This window comes from Cavia porcellus, unplaced genomic scaffold, assembly GCF_034190915.1.
Source record: "Cavia porcellus strain 051 isolate PalLab524CR breed Dunkin Hartley unplaced genomic scaffold, mCavPor4.1 scaffold_37, whole genome shotgun sequence".
In the NCBI taxonomy this organism is placed as follows: domain Eukaryota; kingdom Metazoa; phylum Chordata; class Mammalia; order Rodentia; family Caviidae; genus Cavia; species Cavia porcellus.
The window spans coordinates 9,859,601-9,866,420 of record NW_026947520.1 but is presented as its reverse complement, the minus strand read 5'-3'; the positions used below and the strand labels follow the sequence as shown (position 1 = coordinate 9,866,420).

The window sequence follows — 6,820 nt, the reverse complement described above, 5'->3', positions numbered from 1 at the left end:
CCCAGGGGGGGGGTGTCTCTCCCCGTATTCCCAAAATAAAAAGGTTACTTATATTTTATACTTCTTATCTTTGCAGCCACCGCCGCCCACTCCTTCCACTCTTTCCACTCCACTCCATTCCTTCTTTCCCTTCCTTCTCCTCTCCTTCCACTCCTTCCCTTCCTTCCCTTCTTCCTCCTCTTCTCAGACCCAACACTAATCTGTTCCACTGATCCTCAGGTCTATTTCTTTGTGAGTACCATGCTGATTTTATCACTGTAGCTTTGTAGTGTCATTGAGATGTAGTGGAATTGAGATGCTTTCTGCCTTGCCTTTGTTGTCCAGAATTGCCTTTGCTATTCCAGGTGTCTTTCATTTGCAAATGAACTTTAGGAATGTTTTCTCTACATCACACTGATGGAAGCCTGCTGAGGGCCTCTGGATGAAGGGTTACTGAGACTCTCATCAACCCAGCGAGGTCATTCCACTGCAATCCAAGGTTCTGGAAGGAGGAGAGCCAGCCAGAGATCCACAGCAATACTAGGTCCAGGAGGCCGGGCGGTTGGGGAGGCGCAGAGCGGCCACCTTCTGAGATCTTCATCTCAGAAGGGTCTCTGGGGTCTGAGGTAGGAAGCAGATTTCGCAATTTCTATGTTTGGCCCCAAATTTATAAAATTCAAAGGAAATAATGATCATTATGATATATCCAAGTCTACTGAGTTTATTCAAATCTTGATTTGGTATCAGTTAGAGATAGAGATATAGAGGAAAAATAATTATATTATTATTATTTATGGCAGTATCAAGATATTTAGTGTCTTTATAATTGGAAGTATTTGAAAATGCTACAGCCAAACAAATCTACCTGCTAGAGAGCAAACAACTAATGTTATCAATGTGCTATCTGCAGGATATCCAAGACTGGTGTGTGTGTGTGTGTGTGTGTGTGTGTGTGTGTGTGATGGCTTGTGTCTGGATGTCCTCTGAAAGCCTCACGCAGTTATGGGTGAGGCTTTTTCAGAGGTGGCTGGATCTACAGTGTGTGACACTGGGATACATTCATGGTACATTGCTAGGATCAAGTGTTGGAGACCACTACAAAGCGGCTCTGAGCAGGATTTAAATTTAACTAATTGGCTTTCTATGTTTAGCTGTGAATCTGTCCTAGGCCCAGGCCCCTTGCCTGGAGATGGGAGCTGATTCATAGTTTGTGAACCTCTATGAATCACTGGCCCTGCCTGAGGCCTATAGTGGCCTGTGAGGCCAGAGATACCTCAATGGGCAAGATAAGACCATAGCTGAAGACACCTTGGCTCCAACACTAATTAAGTAAATAGAGACTGCAGCTGAAGGAATTTCACTCCTGCAGGCGTACTCCTACCAAATGTCATTGGAGATAAGGTTCTCCTAAACAGGCATAACTCACTACTTGGAGAAGTCTTTGAAATGACTCCCAAGGTCCTGCTCATTTCCCGTGCTTTCCTCATCCTTTGTTTTGGACCTAATTAAAGTGGGAGGTCCGATCCTCAGGTTCTTAAGCATGATGATTGGGTGCTCATGCTCCATGCATGACATGTGCCTCCTTTGAACCTTGTTACGAACTCGGCACATTACCCATCTGACGAGAAAAAAAAAAAAAAAAAAAAAGTGGGCGGACCAGAGAAGTCTTTATCTTAGCCCTCAGAGTCTCAAGCTCAACTAAAAGGTTTTGACCCTCCTAGAGCCCTAAAACCATACCACTTGTCTCATTTTATTTAAGCCTCCGTCATACACTCCTTTGGGAAATTGGGGATCTAGGTCAGGATCCGGTAATCAAGGGCACAAGAATTAAGGGTGTGAGTGCTACACACCCCAAGTAGCCTGGATGAGCTATAATCAAAAGAAAGATCTGTGACTGGCCCTTGCATGCTTTGCTACCTTGTGCCATCATGAACTGTTTCTCTGCTGTGTGCCACCCTGCTTTGGAGCCAGTTGATTGTGGACTGAAACCTCTACAAACTATGAGCTAAATGAACCTTTCTTCCATTAACTTTGGGAGTTGGGGTATTTTGTTTCATCCATAGAAAAGTAACTAAAACTCCGTGTGTGTGTGTGTGCGTGTGTGTATGTTGTGGAGCTAAGGATTGAATCTCAAGTTTTCACACTGAACTGCATCCCCAGACTTTTATTTTTTGTTTTTTTCTTTTTTATCAGTACCAGGGATCGAACTCAAGACCGTACACTTGCAAGGCAGGCACTTATGCCGCTGAGCTAAACCCCCAGCCCCTGTCCCCAGACTTTTAAAAAATATTTTTTACTTTGAGGCAGTCTCACTAAGTCACTAAATTGCTCAAACTAGCTAGAATTTGAGATTCACCTGCCTCAGCCTCCCATGGTCCTTGAAATCGCAGATGTGCACTACCACACTTGACTAGCAAAGACTTTTAAAAATCATTGGGCTAGGTTTGGGGATGCATTGTCTGTAATCTCAACTATTTAGGAGGCTGAGGCATTAAGACAGCAGGTTTGAGGCTAGCCTAAGCAGAGTGGCAAGACTCATCTCAAAAAGCATTTTAAAAAGGGGTAAGTTCAGCTCTCTTTGAGTTCAACTCCCAGTAATATTTGCTTTTTTTTTTTTTTTTTTTTATCTTTTTCGTTTTTATCGGTACCAGGGATCGAACTCATGACCGCACACTTGCAAGGAAGGCGCTTATGCCGCTGAGCTAAATCCCCAGCCCCCAACTCCCAGTAATATTAAAAAAAAAAAAAAAAGATGCCCTTGTCTGCCACAACCTCAGAGGCACCACCCAGCCTCTGCTCATGGTGAACACCTGGCCACTGTGGTTTCTCTAATCCACCTCTAAAATTCTAAGGTGAACTCAGTCTCTTGGGTCTCAATGCAAAAGCCTCATAGAACATGCCAGTCCGGGCCTGGTTTCAAAGTCTACCTGTTCAAAACAAAACAAAACAAAGCACTACCGTTGGAAGTGGGTACGGAGAGGGGCAAGGATGACTAACAGCCCTGTGGTTCCACAGTACTCTGAGGACGTCACAGTCTTACTGCTATGGTAACGATCACAGTGCTTTATTTTCTGAGGCTGTACAATTAAGGCTCTGAAGAAGAGGCTTCTTGTTCCCTGGGAGTATATAAAATTACAAATCCCACTGGTGTGATTTGAATAATTATAGCTCAAAGTCCCTTTTTTCTTCTTTATTTTTTTCTGTTTTTTTTTTTTTCCTGTCTTTTTGAGAGAGGGTCTTGCTACACAGTTCAGCTAGCCTTGAACTCACTTTGTAGCCCAGACTTGTCTTGAATTTGCCTCGATCTGCCTGCTTCAGCCTCCCAAGTGCTGGGTAGCCAGGGATTTAGCACAGCAGCATGAATGCCTGCCTGGCAAGCACAAGGTCATCAGTTTAATCCCTGGTACAAAAAAAAAGAAAAAAGAAAAAAATTCCACAAGGGATCTGAGATTTGTGCGAGAATGAGTGTCGGATTCCCAAGAAGGCCAAGACTTCCTGCCTCCAGCCGCCTCTGGGTAGCTGCATTGTGAACCTCTGTCCTGGTGCTGTGCTGCCAGAGGCAAAAGGCCACCCCTGCACATCTGCCAGCCAGAGTCCCCAAACTAGGTGTGGGGGCTGGCCTGCTGCCCAGGCAGCCACATCCTTCCAGAGCAGCTGCAGGGCTGCTTCCGCACCTGGGAAGGCGCCTTTTCCTTTAAATGTAGGGTGATGACCATGCCAGGCAGCTCCCAAAATAACCAAGTGCTTCCACTCAGAAGGTGTCACATCAGGGCCAGGAAGCAGATGCAGCTGGTTGGGGGTGAGGGCGGGCCTTGCACACCTAACTCATTGCCCAGCCTTCAAGGGACATCTGCCAGTCTCCATGATGCTCATGGTCCCCTGTTACTTATTTTAAACATTAAAAAAGTAGCTGCATTGGTACACGGAGCTAGGCGTGGTGACACATGCCCGTAATCCTGTCACAAAGGCAGGAGGGTTCTCTGGAGTTGGTAGTGAGACACTACCTCAAAAAAACAAAGCACAAACAAAAAAGCTTTCCAAAGTGTTTCTTTAGCCTGTAGCTTAACTGTTTTATTTTAGTTTCATTATATAGGCTCAGCCAGCCTGGAGATTTTGTTTTGTTTTTTGAGTCTTGCTATGTAGTTCAGGTTGTGGCCTTGGATTCACTATGCAGCCCAGCTAGACTTAGAACTCAGCCATCCTCCTGCCTCAGCCTTCTGAGTGCTGGAACTTCAAGCATGCGTCACTCTGCTGGTTAAATGTTTGTCAATTCTGATTTACATAGTAAAAAAGCCTCAAAAAACAAAACAAAACAAAAGTGAAAAAAGCCCTGGTACCAAAAAATGAAAACAAAACAAACAAACAAACAAAAAATGACAAAATTGAAAAAACAAACAAACAAAATCCTGAATTGATAAATGGGGAAAGGAAAGAAGGGAAAAGGGGAAAAAAGGACAGAAAAAGAGGAAAACATGAAAACAGCTTCATAAATGGGGAGGAAGGAGGGGTTAAAAGGAGGGTAGGGGAATGGGGGGGGACCAAGTTATAGCATGTACAGGTACAAATTCTCTATAAATGTGATCATTATGTATATCTAAAATGTACCAATAAAATCTGATTGAAAAAACAAACAAAAAAAATCCAGAATGGATTTGTTATATGTGGTGCAACATGTGGGTTTGGACTGTTTTGTTTTGTTTTTCAGACAAGGTCTCTCAGTTCAGGCTGGTCTTGAACTCACTGTGTACAACCCAGGCTGGACTCCAACTCACAGAGATTCTTCTGCCTCAGCCTCCTGAATACTAGGACTTCAGGTCTGTGCCCTGAACCTGACTATTATCCTCTTATCTCCTGCTATGGGGCCTCATCCCCTCAGGCAAGAGCTACCAGGAATGTACACAGGGCTCTAGGCACTTGCCTGTGCAGACCTCCAATATGTTCAGAAAAATGCAGTCCCGTGGTCTTCCGTGCCCCGCTGATTTCCTGCAGGCGATTCCAAGGTCCTTCCACACATGCATCTGCTATATGCTTTCTACAGCTTCCCTTCTTTGGTTGAGTAATATCAAGCTGTACAGCCATATCATATTTTCCATGTTTTCTTCATCTATTTTCCAGGACAAATGGGTAGTATCTGACTTTATCTATTGTGAATATCACTGCTATAAACTTTGTTTACAAGTGTGTGCTAGGGAATCGAACCCAGAGCCCTGTGTACTCTAGGCAAGAGCTCTATCCCTGAGCTGCCGCCCCGGTCCTCCAAGGTTCACATGGTAAAAACTTTTAGTCAGGCATGGGGGCACATGCCTATATTTCTAGCACTCAGGAGGCTGAGGCAGGAGGATTACAAGGCCAGCTTGGATTACAGAGCAAGATTCTCTCTCAACAAAACTAAATCAAACCAAACCAAAGCACAACAACTAGATGTTTATTAGACTGCAAACATTACAAACATTATTTTCCTAGCTTGTCAGTTCTGTATATCTTTGGCTTTTTTTTATTCTCATGGAAAATTGTAAACATTTGTGAGGTGAATTTTACCCATATTTGCCTTTATGGTTTGGGGATTCATATCTTTCTTAGCATAGTTTTCTTTTTTTTTTTTGGCTTTTTCATTTTTATTGGTACCGGGGATCGAACTCACAACTGCCTGCTTGCAAGGCAGGTGCTTATGCCGCTGAGCTAAATCCCCAGCCCCTTAGCATAGTTTTCTCCATAAGAATAGTCTTACAATTCTCCTGCCTTAGCCTCCTAAGTGCTGGTTTTATCAGTGTGCACCACCACGCCTGGATTCACTCCAAAAATTTAAAAACCATTTTCATGTGATTTTTTTTCCTACAACTTTTTTTTTTTTTTTTTTTTGTCTTTTTTCATCGGTACCGGGGATCGAACTCACAACTGCCTGCTTGCAACTCAGGTGCTTATGCCACTGAGCTAAACCCCCAGCCCCTACAACTTTCATGATTTCATGTTTTTTTTCCCTTGTGGACACTGGAGCCACGGCACCCAGAGCCTTGTGTGTCTTTCAGCAAAAGCCCTACCACTGATTACATTCTGGCCCCATGGTTTCATCTTCGATTCACCTGGAATTTATTCTAGCATAAATAGAGCAGATCCACTGTCATTCCTTTTCCAAATGGCCAGCCAGTTGTCCCTACATCCTTTGATATATATTCTATGACATTGATAGTTCTGGCTATTTTCCTAATTGTTTTTGGCAAAAATAGTGTGACAGATGTTACCTCCTCCTGCTCTTCTTTCCTCCTTCTCTTTCTCCTTCTTCTTTTTCTCTTTTGCAGTTCTGAAGATTAAACCCAGGGCTTTCACGCTGAGCTTCATCCGTAGCCCACTCCCACTCCTTTCGGAGATGTTGCTATTGCGTCTGTTAATTGCTAAATTGCCCAGGATGGGTTTGAACTTGCAAAGTTGCCTCCAGAGCGCTGGGAATACTAATATGTGCCACTATATCAGACTACCAAGATTTTTTCAAGAAAAATAGGAAAAAAAAAAAAAAAGAAAGAAAGAAAGAAAAAGAAACTAGAGAGATTATAGGTGTAGCTCAGTGCGCACTTAGCATAATAAAGACCGTGAGTTCACGGGGAGGCGGGTGTGGGACAGGAAATGAGAGCCTTTTCTTGCTGATTATTCCATCATCCGAACGTGTCATGGATAATGTAAGCACTTCCTTTCTATTGTGTATCTAGGTGGCATCAGATGTGAGCAGTTTAACAAACTGTGCTGATTACTTGTTTTTTCTTCTGGTACCAGGAATCGAACTCAAAACCATGCTTTTGTGCCGCTGAGCTATATAAACCCCTCCCCCCTCCCCGCCGATCACACTGAC

At 43.7% G+C, this 6,820-nt stretch overlaps 1 non-coding gene across 1 annotated transcript; it reads left to right on the top strand.

Moving 5' to 3' along the window:
• Positions 1-1,501: 1,501 nt before the first annotated feature.
• Positions 1,502-1,603, top strand: LOC111755125 (small nucleolar RNA U13). The gene has a single exon (XR_002789709.2). It is a non-coding gene; the product is annotated as a small nucleolar RNA U13 (small nucleolar RNA).
• The last annotated feature ends 5,217 nt before the right edge of the window (positions 1,604-6,820 follow it).